The sequence below is a fragment of the Dromaius novaehollandiae genome, chromosome 1 (genome assembly GCF_036370855.1).
Source record: "Dromaius novaehollandiae isolate bDroNov1 chromosome 1, bDroNov1.hap1, whole genome shotgun sequence".
Taxonomy (NCBI): Eukaryota; Metazoa; Chordata; class Aves; order Casuariiformes; family Dromaiidae; genus Dromaius; species Dromaius novaehollandiae.
The window spans coordinates 69,775,645-69,791,057 of NC_088098.1; the positions used below are offsets into that span (position 1 = coordinate 69,775,645).

Genomic DNA, 15,413 nt, shown 5'->3' on the forward strand with positions numbered 1-15,413 from the left:
TAGCGATGCAAATCCCCTACTAACCCACGTAGCCTTGACAGTGGCAGTGCAGACTTCCCCTTAGCGCCCTGCTGTATCAAGTCCCCTCTCAGTATCAGCTACAAGGGTGGTGGTTGGACAGTTCGTCCACCAAAGACTAGACTGAAATCCCTACTTTATTTCTACTAAACAACCATTGCATATCAGTTATGGTAAAGGACACTTCATGTTTTAAGAAAACTAGACATATATATAACAGGATATTCAATAGTGTACTCAGTGGGGTTTTATCCGCATGTGCAACTGAGAATTTTCAGAAGTCCCTCCTAGGTGCCTGTGATCTTTTTGCGTCTAGTTACCTCTAAAAAGCTGGCCTTCAGTTATGATTCACTTGAGCTGAACTGTTGTTTGTGCCTGAGCAGAAAAAGAGAATCTCTATCTAGTTAGCAGCCTCTTAACACTCAAATATCACCCCCCCATTATTGGAATTTCCCACACTTGAACATTCTGTTGGCTTTATGAGAATGAGAAGTTGAAAAGTGTCATGAGCTGAGAGAAAAACTTATTCTCACACTCTATCTAAACATAATATATCCTTGGGATTTCAGAAGTGTCCTGAGACTCCCAGCACCAAAAGCTTGAGTTTGGTTGAGATATGCTTAGGCAAAAACAAATTTCCAAACCTTGGGGATTTTCATCAACTTCCACCTTTTTCTAGGCAGTAATTTTTCTATAAAATTAAACATCTAAGAATCCCTATGAAATGAACATTTGCTAATTGGATTTAGTGAAGTCAGGGCTGCATGTTGATGATGTGCTCACTAAAGTGCTAAAACCTGGGACCTTTGGCACAGAATTTGACTATGGCAACAGTGATTGTTTAACTAGAAAATGCCATAAAAACTGCAAGTAAAGCAGGCTGTTATACTGACTGTACCTAGCCACTAGAGAGAGACATTATCCCATGTAGTAAACTGAACTGTTTTGCTTGTGTATGTCCAGAGTCCTGTCCTCAAAGCTAAATCTCCTGTTCATCTGAAGCGGATGATACAATGGACTCACCAACCAAACTTGGGAGAGCTGCGGCTGTAAGCGTGTCCTGCGTTGTGTGTACCAGATCTTTCTAAAATGCTCTAATGATGAAGATTAGGAAAGTGTTAAATTTACATTTAAAATATTTTTCAATAAAATCAGCTCATCTGAGGTTAGGCAGGGAAATAACCAAGTTAACTGCTGTTCTTCTAAGGAGCAGGGTGGATGTTAATCAAGCCAGCCAGGCTAGTTTCTTGTAGTGTAACACACACATGTACACAGACTTCTCAAGTTTAATGAACAAGTCCAATGGCCAGATGTTATAAAATGTGTCTTGGTGCACTAAGCTGCATAAACCTATATATTTTTGTACACACTGCTGCAGTGTCTTTAGCACCAAAGCTCCTCTATGGTATTTGCTAAGAATAAGCAATACCAGCCTTGTTTTGACCAGATATATTATAATCTCTGCTACAGTCACCCAGCTCTTAAGAGATCCTACAGATGTTACCTGCCCTCTCTGAGATGTAATCAGGGTGGCTGGTGTTTGCCCGAGCACACTGCCTTTTGCATCTGCAGACCTGTTTTTCTCAGCTTCTCAGCACTACTACAAGCTGCGTGTGGCTACCCGAATCGTAACTAGCACCTCAGATGCTAAGGTCCCCCGTCCCGGGAGATCTCCGGGGCTGCAGTTGGTGTGCGAATGGTTAATCGGAGCTGCCTAGTTCTGAGACTAACAGGTGCTCGTTTGATCGGAAAGGAGAACTGGGCAGGCTAGAAACTTTCATGAATTGACAGCGGAAACGTCCATAAAACTAACACTACATTCAAGCCTGATAAATGTGTGGTGCGCACTTGGATAATGCCCGGAGGTCAAAAGCAGCACATTTATTTGTAAAGCCTGCCAAAACATTCAAGCTTCCAAGCACAGGAAAATCCAGTTAAAGTAACAGCTAGTGGGAAACGTAGGAAGTCTGATCGTGCTAAAAATGTGTCTGGATACAAAACTGGCTTGTCTTGTGAATAAGCAGGACAGTGCATGATGCATAAGTGGGGTTAGGCATTTAACCATGGTGATTTTCTGCAGTCAGGTGCTACAACTCAGTCCTAGAAGAGGGGAGTAAGCACCACCTCGCTGTATTGATCTTTCACAGAGTGCTCAGCAGGGATCTGATATTAGGATCAAGTGGTCATGTCCTACGTGATTCATTTTCTTTTAATGGAGGCAACAAATGACACTAATTTAGTGTGAGTTTTTGTGCTTGTTTTTTTAAAGTTTTGTTCAATCTTTAAACATGAAATAACAAGCATTCGATTTATGATTGCTAATCAGATTATTTTATATTGATTCTTTAACTTCTAGCTAGACTTTATATTTGTATCTTTATTTGCACCTGTACTTTTAAGTTCTCAAAATCATGTAAAGACATTCATATGTGAAAAGCCCACTATATTTCATAGGCTGTTTTCAAAATCTCAGCAGTAGCACTTTAATGTTACAAGGTACAGGTTCAGATGTATGCAAACATGCAAAGAGAAGTCTCAGTCACGGGTTTCCACTAGGACTTAAGCAACTGCATTTTGAAAGTGAGTACTCATTTTTTGTCTTGCAAATTAGCAAACACTCAGCTGAGGGGAGTCCTCAACCATTATGCAAATAATGAGCAGGTAAAATCCCCTCTTTCTTTCTTTCTTTCTTTTCTTTTTTTTTGTATAACAGCACACCATTTTAGTGCATCCTCAAAATTAACCAGTTTTAATGATTGATTACTGTAAGGCACTGTAATCTTCTGTGACATTAAAACATTAAAATGAAATCTCTTAAAACCCCCTTTTAAAAAAGCTAACCAAACATTTGTTACAGGCATGGGTATTTCCTGGCCAGATGTGTTGATTCCGAGAAGCTTTTCTAGAATGAAGCATGATACTTTCTAGCATCTTACTACTGTTTTACACTTCTATTTTTAGCATGTTTTCTGAATAGTGGAAAACTACCTGTAAACATGAATGTTTAAATGAAAAAAGCATGTCTGTAATACATACGAGGGTATCACAGGATGGTGCAAAAAGCATGTGAAAACTCTGTAAATCAATAAAGAGTTTTGAGGTTATACACTGAATGAAGAATATAGAAGTACATACACACAACTGCCATCTCGACTTTTCATATTTGTCTTCCAAGATGGGAAGACAACTTAAAAAAATTGTGAAGGAAAATGCTACCCTCAGCTTCCACGAGAACAAAAGAGAACAAAACGTATGAAATAGATAGCTTCACAGAAAGGGGAATTGCTTTCTGCTTCTCCTCAGCCTCTCAGAAAAGGACATGGATAGGCCATCCTGCTCCTCCTACCTAACCAGCTGCCCAGCTCTGAGCCATTGGCATTAACTTGGCATATTTCCATTTGCATTTGCAATATGGATCCATCATCCCATCTTAAACCTCGGTAAGCCCATACTACTATGCAGAAGCAATAGAAGGAAGTTCTGGTGCTTTCTGGAGCTCTGAGGAACTGTGCTGTGAGGGGGCTTTCTTGTTCTGAAAGAAACACCGCGCAACAGACCATGTGTCTCTCACGTAAAGCTAACCTTCATTAGAGTTGTGCATAGGAACTGCATAATTAACCTGATCTTGCAGCAAGCAGGTTAAAGCTTTTCTTTGTCAATTATCAGTTTGGCCTAATGAAAAAAAAATGCTTTCTGGGCCCTCACCCAAATACAACTGACCTATTTTGGATGTTCAGAAACTTTTGTGTAGTGCATATAAAAACTTATTGCCTGCTTTCATCTGGATACGGAGGTGACAAAATATTGAAAGGATAGCTATCTTTGCATCTTTGCAATATATGAATTCCCAACCAGGCTGCCTGGCACACACAAGTAAGATGCTGTTGCCTAGTGTACTCAGGCTAGTTTCCATCTGTGTGCCAAGCTGGCAGCGCTGGGAACTCAGGTGGTCAGTGTTGTGTGCACACACACTCAGGCTGTGTATACCTACTTAAAAAGTTTCCTTTGCTACTGAGTATGCACTTCAACTTTGAAGGACTCGTAGGGTAAGTAATTTCACTGTTTTGAAGATGGGGAAACTGCGATGGGAGAAAGCCGATGCCTTGTATAAGGAAGGAAGTCCTGGTTAGCTCAAGACCATGCAGCTTACAATTTTGCATTCACACCATGAGATTACAGTGCTGTACAACAACGTGTTTCACTTCACTCCCATTTGTGGAGAGAAAACAGGGTAATAGGACCATCCAAAAAACAAATAAAAAGTCACATGTCTGGAATGGGAATGCATCCCATTAAAACTTGTGCCATAAGGAATAAAGGTAGGCGAAGCCTGTACCTGGCATCTTTTTTTAATCCTCACTAATTACATTGTTTCAGAATCCACTTTCTAGATGACTTTGCAATTGAAGTGGCTGTTTATTAAAAGGAAACTTCTCAGGGTGGCTCAGCTTAATTGTGTTCTTGTGAGAGTGAAACAGGATGCTTGGCCCAAACCTTATTTCCTTCATTTCACTGTGCTCTATTACAAGTACTTTCCTGCATCCTGCAGTAAACTATCAGCGGCACTGCACCTTTTCCAACGCAAGGCATTTGCAGTGATGCGCGATCAAGGAAATTTTAATTTATCAGCCACTTCTGTGGTGGGGATGCTGGAGTCTTACCGGGAGCAATTCTTTTGGGTCACAGTTTTACACTTTTTCCACTAGAGGGGGTTACATGTTCTACTTCAGAGCAGGAGAACAGCCCAAGAAGATGGAGCTGCCTCTTGTCCACCTATAATTTTAACTGATAAGTCAACTCATAAATATAATAATGAACTGACATTACTAAGGCTTGAGTCCTTAATAACCATTACGAAAATCATTAGTTACAAGGAAATTAGAGAGGTGTCTGCTTAAATTTGCAACCTTCTGTCCACAAACAGAAATCCAAACACTCGCCTGAATCACAGCTAACTTCCCACATATTGGTTATAAGTTATATCTTGTTTATTTCTGCATATATTAGTCTTAGTAAATGATTAGACTTGTCACCCATGACCCAGTATGCTGTTCGCAATTATTTCTTATATTAAATTAAATTAATGACTGTATATTTACTTTGAGAAATTATGTATAATATATCGACGCACGCATGTGTATACGTGTGTGTGTCCTGGCTGCCTTTCCTCTTGTATGGTCGTAAATTAGAAGTAACCGCTCCAGCCAGTGGAGTTATGCTGATGGGAACCTAGCACAGAGAGTGGGAAAAAATTGCTATACAAACTGTGATTTATTTCATATTGGAGCTATTTCCACTTATTTATTGAATTATAAGGATAGGGGCAGCATAGCTGCTGTTAGTGGATATGTGAACACTTGGGATTTGAGTTTTATGGGCTTTTGGCATGGATTATAGGCAGTCCTTTTTTGTCCTCCTCCTGCATCTTGCTGCTGCACCTGTGTGGGGTGATCTGCATGCATATGGGCTCTCACCGTTTCCTTGCGACTTTGGGTAGCAGTAATACTACACAGATAACTTTTAGCAGAATCAAATCCCTTGTGAATTACTTACTGGGTGAGACTAATTCATATGGCTTGTGACTTTTTTCCAGGTAATGCAAATCCTCTCCTTTATACAATAAGATTTAATTTATAGTAGCCCATTTTCTAAGAAAAATAAACCTTGTGTTATGTATAGGAACAGGTCTTCCAACTGTTTGAGCCAAAGTGGAATATGTCCTGCATTTTTTTATAAAAACCTTTCCATCTCTATCAAGTCTCCCTGTAATCTTTTAGATTCTTCACTATCCCTAATTTCTGCTTTGTAGTGCATTTTATTTTTCATTGCAATGCTTTTTCTGTCTTTTCTGTATATAATTTCTTCTCAGCATAATTCACCCCAACAACTTCCAAGTTTGAGTTGAATTTACAGATCCATTGCATTTGAATGGGTTCAAAATGAGACAGAAATATTCACTTCTAATCTGTTAAATTTCTGAGGTGTTAATTACTTTGCCACCTCTTTTTTGCCACCCAGTGCAAATTGGCAACCTGAATGCTAAGAAAAAGTCTTCAATAATCTTTTAAGAAAACGATATGGACTAATTTACTTCTGCAACAAGTAACTTGCTCCAGGAAGGAGATCGCTGGGAGCCAGACAGTTGTTGTGATAACGTGGATTGCAAGCCATGAACACTTCAGCTTGAAAAGAAACCAGAATTATACATATTAAAAACCAGGGATTAAACAACCTTGTACGTTTCATTACTTTTGTCTGTCACCATATAGTGCTCTATATCCAGATATAAAACATGTGGACTGGAGCCTCCAGTATGTACACACACAAAGTCCTTTCTTGACATTTTGACTCTCTTTCCTGCTTAACTAAAGCTACTAATGAAGCCAGGGACAGTGTGTTTCATATAACCTCCATAGACGATCTTCTCAGTTACATCTTCTTGTAAAGAAGCAAGGCAGAGATGGCAGGAAAGCAATGTCACTTTGAATGAAACGGCCTCGTACCTTCATGGAGCAAGTACGTGCACAAAGCCTTATTGACACACAAACGAACTGTGTTTTTTGAAGTATGGCATTGTTTTTTGTCTTCTGGGCTGCCTGGAGGTCTTCCAAGAGCACCTAACAAAAGCTTGAAGAAAGGATTCAAAGCATCATGGAAAAAAAGTCTGTGCTAAGGACTCAAACGGTTTCTTGGTGTGCTGCCAGGTACCCAGGGGAGGTTGCAGGGAGCTAATGTGGCAGCTGCGAGCGCCACGCAGGTACCCGGCTTCCCACACCGATGCTGGGCAGCTGCTGCTCCACAGGCGACAGCGGGGACCAGCCTGAGGGAGCCCCTGGTCCGGGGAGGGGGCTCAGCCCTCCTGCAAAGTGCTTTTGGGTCTTCCAGTCAAGGCTCTTCCTTGGTTGCTTTTCCCCCCACTTCCAAAATAATTATGGTTAATCAGAAATGAAGGAAACATTTGTCCACTTAGAGATCAGTGAACTGACCAGACAGAGAGATGCCCTGAGCAGAGCTGGTTTTAGCTCTTCTACTAACAAAGACCCTCTTGTAGCGAACCAACTTGCCTTCAGAAACAAAACCAACAGCTAATACCTGAAGAACCCTGCTAGCCCTACAACTGTACCCACATTTGCAATTCAGTTCAAATACTCAGCTCAAACTCTGTAAGAATTTGCTTTCTCTTTTGGAATTAAGTGAGGCTGCTGTGGACCGTTTTAATAGCTGGGCTCATTGTATGAATGGGTATATTCAGTATCTGTAGACATATGGAAACCTATAGTATCATAGAATATGATTTTACTGGTACCTGCTCTTTAAAGCCTCTTAGTTGTTTGTATATAGACATTTCAGTTGGTTTTGTCAAGAAGAGTATGTTAATGGTAAAGCAAAATATCACATGACTATGCGTGTACTTACTTCCCTTGTAAACCTGGAACTCACAGACCTTTCATTTAAAAAACAGAACAAACCCCCCCCCCCCCCCCCCAATATCTAAACTTTGGACCCAGGCTGCAATACAAGAGTTTACAGTGGGTGCAATTCATCTATGTACTGTGCCACTGGAAGACACTGTCCATCTGATCGAGAAGCCTCCCAGCCATACAACGCATGTGGAGTGAATTAGAAGATGTGCACAGCAACTGCAACTGTCACTCTGCCAGGTAGCCTCAACGTGGCCAACCCTAGCTGTGGAAATAGTGTTTAAAAATGACTGTAACAGCTTCCCACAGTGGCATCTCAAGAAAACCCTTCTCTTCTAGGATTAAAATTGCCAATGGCCAGTAGTATATCTGAGGAAGGCCCAGCTAACGCCTTTTAGCTGTTTCCCCTCTGCAAACACAGATCCCATTGAACACAGCTGCCAAAATGACATTCATTTTCCACTGGTGACATTTTTCATGAATGCTACAGTTGGAAAGGAGCATATTTTTTGATCTGCTACCTTTCCCTCCCCTATCTGTCATAAATTGATTATAATCAATTGGCACTCATATAATGTGTCTTCTAACCAGCCAAGGATCTTTAAAATAGCTTCACCTACTTCCGTTCTCGTTTTTCAGAGCAGGGATTTTGAAGGCAGAGAAGCTGACATGCCTTACTCAAGGTCACACAGGAATCAGTGGTAGAGATGCAGCTGGAATTGGTCACGAATCCTATCGGTTAGCTTTCTACTCTAGGTTTTCCTCTGTGCTTACCTTAAGCATTTTCTCTCTTCCCATTTCTGTCTGACATCCTTTACTAGAAACCTGCTAATCTCCGGATTATGCAAGGGAGCATATTTTCAGTCATAGGATGCTCACATGCTTCCCAGCCCAGGGTGAACTTGAGTGCTGTGTGGCATGGTTGGTGCCTGATACACCCGCGCACATGCATATACAAGCGCTGGCTGAGACCTGATCATCAGAGAACTGATTAGACCAAGAGGGGTGAGGACACGAGCCTGTGAATTACAGTAACAAACAGGGCTTCAAAGGCATCGTACTTGCCACCTCTTAAATAAATGCATCTGAAAAACATCGTTCCTCTCTCTAAAAAAATAACGTTCGTCTACATGCATTCTTCTGTCATGAGCTGTGTCACCACCAAAATGGTAATCCTGCCACTTATCAGTAAACTGCTTTTTAGGAAACCAGCAGGTGAGGAGTATAAACAGGTTGTAGAGGAAGGTAACATGAGAGTAGGATGGGTGATTAGTTTTCAATGTCAGTCCAGCTATTCAGCAACTAAATAGATTGCAGCTGTGAACAAAGGCAGCTGCAACAGGAAAAGATTTTCCCAGCTCCTGAATGCTCCAAGAGATGCTAACTGTTCCTGAGTAAAACACCATAACTGGCTATAAACTAAATACTAATTATATAATTATCCATAAAGCAGTGAGCTTTTCAAAGTCCCAGAAGGCAGTGAGCAGCTCAACTACCAGTAGTAGTGTGAAAGCTTGCTACTTTATGACTGATACTGCTCAGTATCACTCACTCCTGTGAGTCTACCCTTGTTAGCTTTTCTTCTTGTCCCGTGCATTTTGTTGAGCCTTTTTTCCCCATTAAAATTCTCTCCCTGCTCCTTCTTGGCTGCTAGTTATCTCACAGTCACCTTTGTCTTTGAAAACCTCCTTGCCCCCCAAAAGAAAAGTAACTGCATGAAGGCCTTTACTGTTAAAATATCACTATGAATCTATGAAAGAGAATATTCCAGATGTTAACAGCTCATGTCTTGGTGAGGACTTCAGCAATATTATAGTTAGAGAGTCTTTGCTATGAACTCCTGGATTTTCTCTTTGTCTGCAAGCCTGGTTCTAATCCCAGCTTTGGGTTTGCAAATACCAGCCCTGCTTCTGGCTTGCAGGATAAATACAATGGAGTTTTATTGCAGAATTTTTACTGAACAAAAGTCCATACTAGAGGCCTCCTGTTTTTCCCAGAATGTTCTAACCTTTCAGTTTGTTCCAAAGGCAGTTAAAAAGTAGAAAAGAACTAATTCACAACCCCTAGTCAGTCTGGCAACAGTTTTGTCTGTGAGACTTTTTTTGACACGCCTAATATATCCATTGCTGCAATTCCCAGAAAGCCACTGTCTTTGTGGTTCCATCCTTTTTTTCATTCTTATGGCCTGCTGCCTTTCCTTCTTTGACTGTCCTGCACAGTGACCCGAAACTGGTCCCTGCGCGTCTGCAAAGTCCCAGTTCCCCTGCGTGGGAGCGCTGCCCGGGGGCTTGCCCTTCAGTCCAGCCACTGCTGCGACAGTCGCCTGTTCTCAGCCATGCTGCGGGCCCAGCGCCCCTCGGCTACGGCAGAAGATTATGCACAGTCAGGTGTTTCAGTTACATGGGCGAAAGAGAAAATAAGCCCATTTAAACAAATCCAAACCAAAAAGCTATGTCTGTTACTAGTGAAATTTCCAGTTTATCAATAACAGTTCTTCAGGCAAACATTTCTGGAAGTAGTCTGTTGGTTTATTGGCCTCTTTATTTCATTTTGCCTGGAGAGTAGTAGTTCTGTGGGAATTAAAAAAAGGATAGAAAAGACTTTCCTCAATGGCCTTCATGTTTTTGGCAAAAGATTTGGAATCAGGTCTTCAGTGCCAGAGTGGCTAAGAGCGAATGGATGGTGGGACAGTGCTGTCCTTGAAAGCTTTAGCATTTTGTGATGTGAATTGGGGAAGCAGGTCACCATTCATATGGCACATGTTTGAAAATATTGTTGAAATGAAACTTTAAAAAAATCGTACACTGCCAGTGGCATAAGTTTTTTGTGACTGTATGCATGTAAATTTTCTTCATGTTTGTTTTGGTGAAGCTGAAGCTGAGCTCCAGAGGTACCGTTTAGGGACAGGTATAAATGCCATTGATTTTCAGTTAGACAGTGGGTATGTTGTCCTTTTGAATAATTACACCAGTTAGGTGACAGCTAGGATCTGTGTATTTAACATGTGCACTGAAAGTTTTTCTCTTCTGCAGAGAGAGAAGGGTTTGGATGTTTCTTGACTTTAAAATCATCAGTGGAGGCATGCTGATATGTTTTAGGAATATCTGTGTCTTTGACTTGATTAGCTGTGATTTTATTCTCATTGAGGTTCAATATGTGAAATCTCTAAAAGATTTAGACAACGTTGTCTGTTTATATATTTTTACTACCTAGTATTCCTGATATCTGGTACTTCCCTTAGCAAGATGATATTTGCTTATCATATATATTTATTGTTTATGTAATATTACGCTACATTTCTGACTTACATGGGTCATTATAAACAGCTGCTAAGTTCCACAAAACAGCTCTGCAGTGTAAAATACTATAATGTAAATTACAGCATACTTATTACGTGTTTCTTATATCGTGAACTATTTTCTCGTACTACCGGAGTGTATTAAAATAGTAAGAAAGTGATGTTTGGGTTTTTTTCTCATGCTATTATTTATAATTCCTAATGCCATGTGTTACATCCTGTTTCACAACCAGTCAAATACTCCCGTTTAAATGTTAAGGAAGTCTTGAACAATTTGGTCACAAATGAGGACAGTTCTGATTAGATACACTGAGAAAAAAAAAAAAAAAAAAAACAAGAAACAACGCAGTCTCCCCTCCTGGATGCAACCTGACTACCAGAGTAGTTCCCACAGTACTACACAGATAGCTACGTTCATTTTGGAGCATCCAGCTGTGAGGTGACACACTTAATGCACCAGTGGTCTGATCCAGTATAGAAAATCTTTGGGGCCTGATTCTCCGGTGCCTCTCACCTTGTGCAGTCATTTGTAGTGAACAGCCTGAATGCCTACACACTGTAAAACCAGAATATAAAATATTTTGCACTGCTTATCCTTCACTGCACACCTGTGATCACATAAGCAGGTGTAAGAGGTAAAACAGGCTTTAAGTTCCTAAGAGAATTTCATTTGTGTGCAATTTTGAGACTTTTTGTTTTCTTTAAAGATAAAATATGTAAATGTACAAGCCTGATTCTTCTGGACAGTAATCTTACGGGCATTACTATAGGAAACTCTCAATACAACTGAATGCACACACACTTAGGAGTGTGCAAGTCTAATAGTCACAACACACATTATGATAGGTGCTAAATCCAAGCCTTTCTCCAGAAATTTAGATGTTGCTAGTTGGTTTAAAGTGTTCTTTTCCTAACCTAGCAATCATTTTAGAAAAGAAGCTCCACTGCCAATTTAAAATCAATGATTGCCCTGTTACAAATACAAACAACACATCTTATTGCGTTTAAGCCTACTCTCCTCTTTGTCTTTATGATAGTAATTTAGTGACATTACAAGCTGTGTTATCCTATGAAAGATGGGAAAGCAAGAAAACAGTTTTACATGAAAAATGCTCTACCTAAAATTGTATATCAGAGATCACAAGCTAACAGAGCAGACTTTCTTGTAAGGAACGGTACCTCTCGCTAGGGATTTTCCTACTTTACTTAATTTCTGTTTGTTTTTGTTTTGTTTGCTTGCTTTTCTTGAAGGTACTATTTGTTGCTTTAGTGTTGGATGGTAAACCTACTGCAACTGTCTTAAATTTTAAAAAGAGTCACACCAATTTCTTTACAGATTTATTTTAGTATTAATTACGGCACCTTTATAGAAAAAAAAATATTGAATCTTGTAGCACAAGGGCTGATTATATCGAAAATTAGAGAGTTTCAGCAACAGAGGGAAATTGAGTCACCTTTTCAGTCCTCTTACAGCATTTTTTTCTTTTGTTTTCTTTTTAGGAGCACTGTGGAGATACTAATCTTAATAAAACAGCATATACAAATCCCTGTTCCTGTGCTACTGATAAGACCCTAAGTGCTCAGTCCTGCTACAGCTTACTCACAGGAACTGGCCTCTATTTTCAGAAGTCACAAATGATTCTGATTACCTTCATTTCTCAGTCGATCACCAGTTTTAGAAAATGGGTCTAGGTTTAAAAAGTGAAGCACTTGGTGCAATTTGAGGAACCACAGTTTCTTCAACTCCTAGGGCAGCCAAAACTGCTAATCACTTTGAAAACTTTATGTTGCAGTCCTCCCTCGAACTGAAGGTGCACGCTCTGCCCAGCACTGTGCCATGCTGAGAGAACTGGATTACTCGGGGGGGCTGGAAGTACCCTCTTTGCACGGTCCAAATGGTCTGCCCTGAATAATTAGTCCTAAGTAACACCCCTTTGAGCCATGAAAGAGACATTCCCGGGTCTCTGTATGTGAGTAAGCAAACCCACGTGGCTTCTCATCCTGCAAGTGCTTCCTCCACCTCCAGCGGTGGCTCAAGGGAGAACACCATTAATTAAATTGGTAGTGGGGTAAGGAGCCAAGAGAGAAAGGGGACAGCCAGAACACGCGGGCGAGAACGCCAGTGGGGATCCTGCACTGGTTCTCTGATTGTGGTAAGCATGAGTGAAGCTGGGGTTTGGGGGTCTCTGCACCCTAGCCTACAGCATTTCCTCGCCCTCTGTGTCATGACATATAAACTATGGTCTTAAGATACTGTCTCTTGATTACTTATTTGGGGATCAAGAAAGGCATGTTTTTTCTTATTAGGGTATAGCTGGAGAAGGCATACGATGTTTTCACGGTCTTTCCAGCATCACGGAGGCACCGGTAGGCTGAAAAGTTGGATATGGAAATGGAACAGATTGGAATGTATGCATTTATTCACCTGCTGGAATTTACTGAAAATTTTAGATAATGTCCAGTGTGGGATAAGGCTGAAATTTAAAAGAAATCTGGAACTTCGCTATTGGCTTTGTGCCTAGGAAAGAAACAAACCTAAATGAAGTGCTTTGGGGTTTAGGACCTCCTTTCTTCTTTGGAGGGGGGTTGAGGGGTGGGCTTCAGATGTGAGCTGGTTTTAGGGATAGATTAGGGAGGATCTGCCCTCAATTGTAGCTTTGTAATCCCTGCACCGGGCCCACTTAACTGCCTGACATGTGAAAATATTGTGTTAATGAAGTTCCAGCCTGCTTCTTAAATCCACCCTTGTGACTGTCTTTATTCATCTGTGTGTCCTGATAAATTATGTTTAATTTTATATATGTGAGTAATCTCATTGAAATCTAAGAGTTACTAATGGTAGTACAATAGATGAGTGTTGCTTGGGCCTTTAATCCAATATTAAAGCTGAAAACTTTTTACAGATTCTTGTAATATTTAATTTTTGCTCAGCATGGACAACTAAAAGCAGATATCTTCACTTTTTCAACAGGCTTCATTTTCTTTTTTACTTCCATATGCCTGCAATAGTTTACAGAAGACCAGTCAACATTTAATTTAATCAACATTTTCCATTTCTTGCAGAGTTTGTACTCACCTTCTACTAAAAATAAACACATTCCTCCTTTCCTTAATAAGACCTATAGGCAGTATCTAAACTACATTTAAGACTTTTAGTTATTCTGCTCCAACACATTTTTATCATTTACTTTGAGGAACCAGCTAACAAGAAACTGGATAGACAGCCCTATCCAGGGACACAAGAGTGTACTTTATGTTCCATAAAAAGTTATTTGGATGTCTTTTTGAAATATCATAGCTGAGATTCTCTGCTGTCTGTCTCTGGGGGAAAGCAGACAGGACCTGCATGGAAGCAGATTGCTTCAATTTAAATAACAGAGGCTTTTCCTCCTAGCAGAAGTCTGTGCAAGTGACACCCTGATTTTGGTATGGAGAAGCAGATAAGCCACTCTGAATGTAGAAGACAGGAGTCATACTTTGACTGATTAAGACCGCACAAGAGTGTTGTAGTGCTGATACACTCTGATCAGTGTACGAAAACAGATGTTTGTAAGTTCCTAAGTAGTTTCTTCATTTTGATATGGCTTTAAGGTTATCACAGTATCTTGATAATTGGATTACACTGGCACAAAGATAATGTTGTTTTATAGGACTTGGGCCTTATTCTTCCATGCAGTCATTTATACCCTGAAATGTGGGAATAAACCATTTCTATATGAGAAAGGTAGCATTTTACACCTGTTCTTGTGAAAACAAGTGCACCAGCCTCAAAGCACTAGAAAACTGGAGTCCTCTGAATTTTCTAGGAGAATGAGGCAGGAAGGTACAAATGGTAGCTAATGGAGAATGGTAGCATAGGCATGAAGTCAGGGCTAGCTGAAGACAGGGCAGCTCTGCATTAGCAGAATCAGAAGGATCTATCCATATGTTTTTTCTTGTGGAGTCAAAACTATAAACGTAATAGTGAAAGTGGATCTGTGTGTAAACCACCTTTACTAAATACGTACATACTGATTTATAGATGCACACTGCTCTTTGTAAAGGTGAGTGATACCTTTTATTCAAACACAGTGGCATTTCGTGAATTCGGCTAGAACAGAACTAGACTCAGGCCTCCTCGGGTTTAGGAAACTGAAAGTTAGCCAGAGCTTTGCAAATTTTAAATTAAAAAAAGAATAGCAGCCTTTCTCTTTGTACGGTAGTCTACTTTTCATTCGATAAGTCACACCAAAAATTTTCTTTTGCGCTGTCTTTGGCTATTCAGGGAGGAAAACTTGCTTGAAGCCTTGCTCCCAGCTGTGTCCAACCCCTGTGTACTAACATTCAACATCCTGTGTTCTTGAATATGTAGAGCCAAATAAGGATATGTCTTTAGGTTGTATGAAAAAGCATTTGTTTGACTGAAAATTTTGCCATGAGCCAATGTAGAAATGGTAACATCCTTCCTTTAAATACATGAAAAAAAGCACAGAATGAATCCTCAACAATAAATAATAAAAATGATTGTTAGCATTTAAAATTACTGTTTTTAGAAGTGTTTGGAAGTAAGATTTTAGAGTCCTTAAGGGATGAAATGACCTCATTATTTAAGAAAGAATCAAATGCAGCAATGCAGCTGGTAAAAGGCCCGTGGGGCTTTTTTTTTTTTTTTTTTTTTTTTTGTGGTAATTCTCTGT

At 40.1% G+C, this 15,413-nt stretch overlaps 1 long non-coding RNA gene across 2 annotated transcripts in view; it reads left to right on the forward strand.

Annotated features, from left to right (window-relative positions):
- LOC112978904 (uncharacterized) overlaps window positions 1-13,639 on the forward strand; it is a 65,674-nt gene extending 52,035 nt beyond the window's left edge. For both annotated transcript variants that reach the window (XR_003258042.2, XR_010389746.1), the window contains one exon: window positions 12,238-13,639. This is a non-coding gene — a long non-coding RNA (uncharacterized LOC112978904). The remainder of the gene's footprint in view (window positions 1-12,237) is intronic.
- Window positions 13,640-15,413: the final 1,774 nt, after the last annotated feature.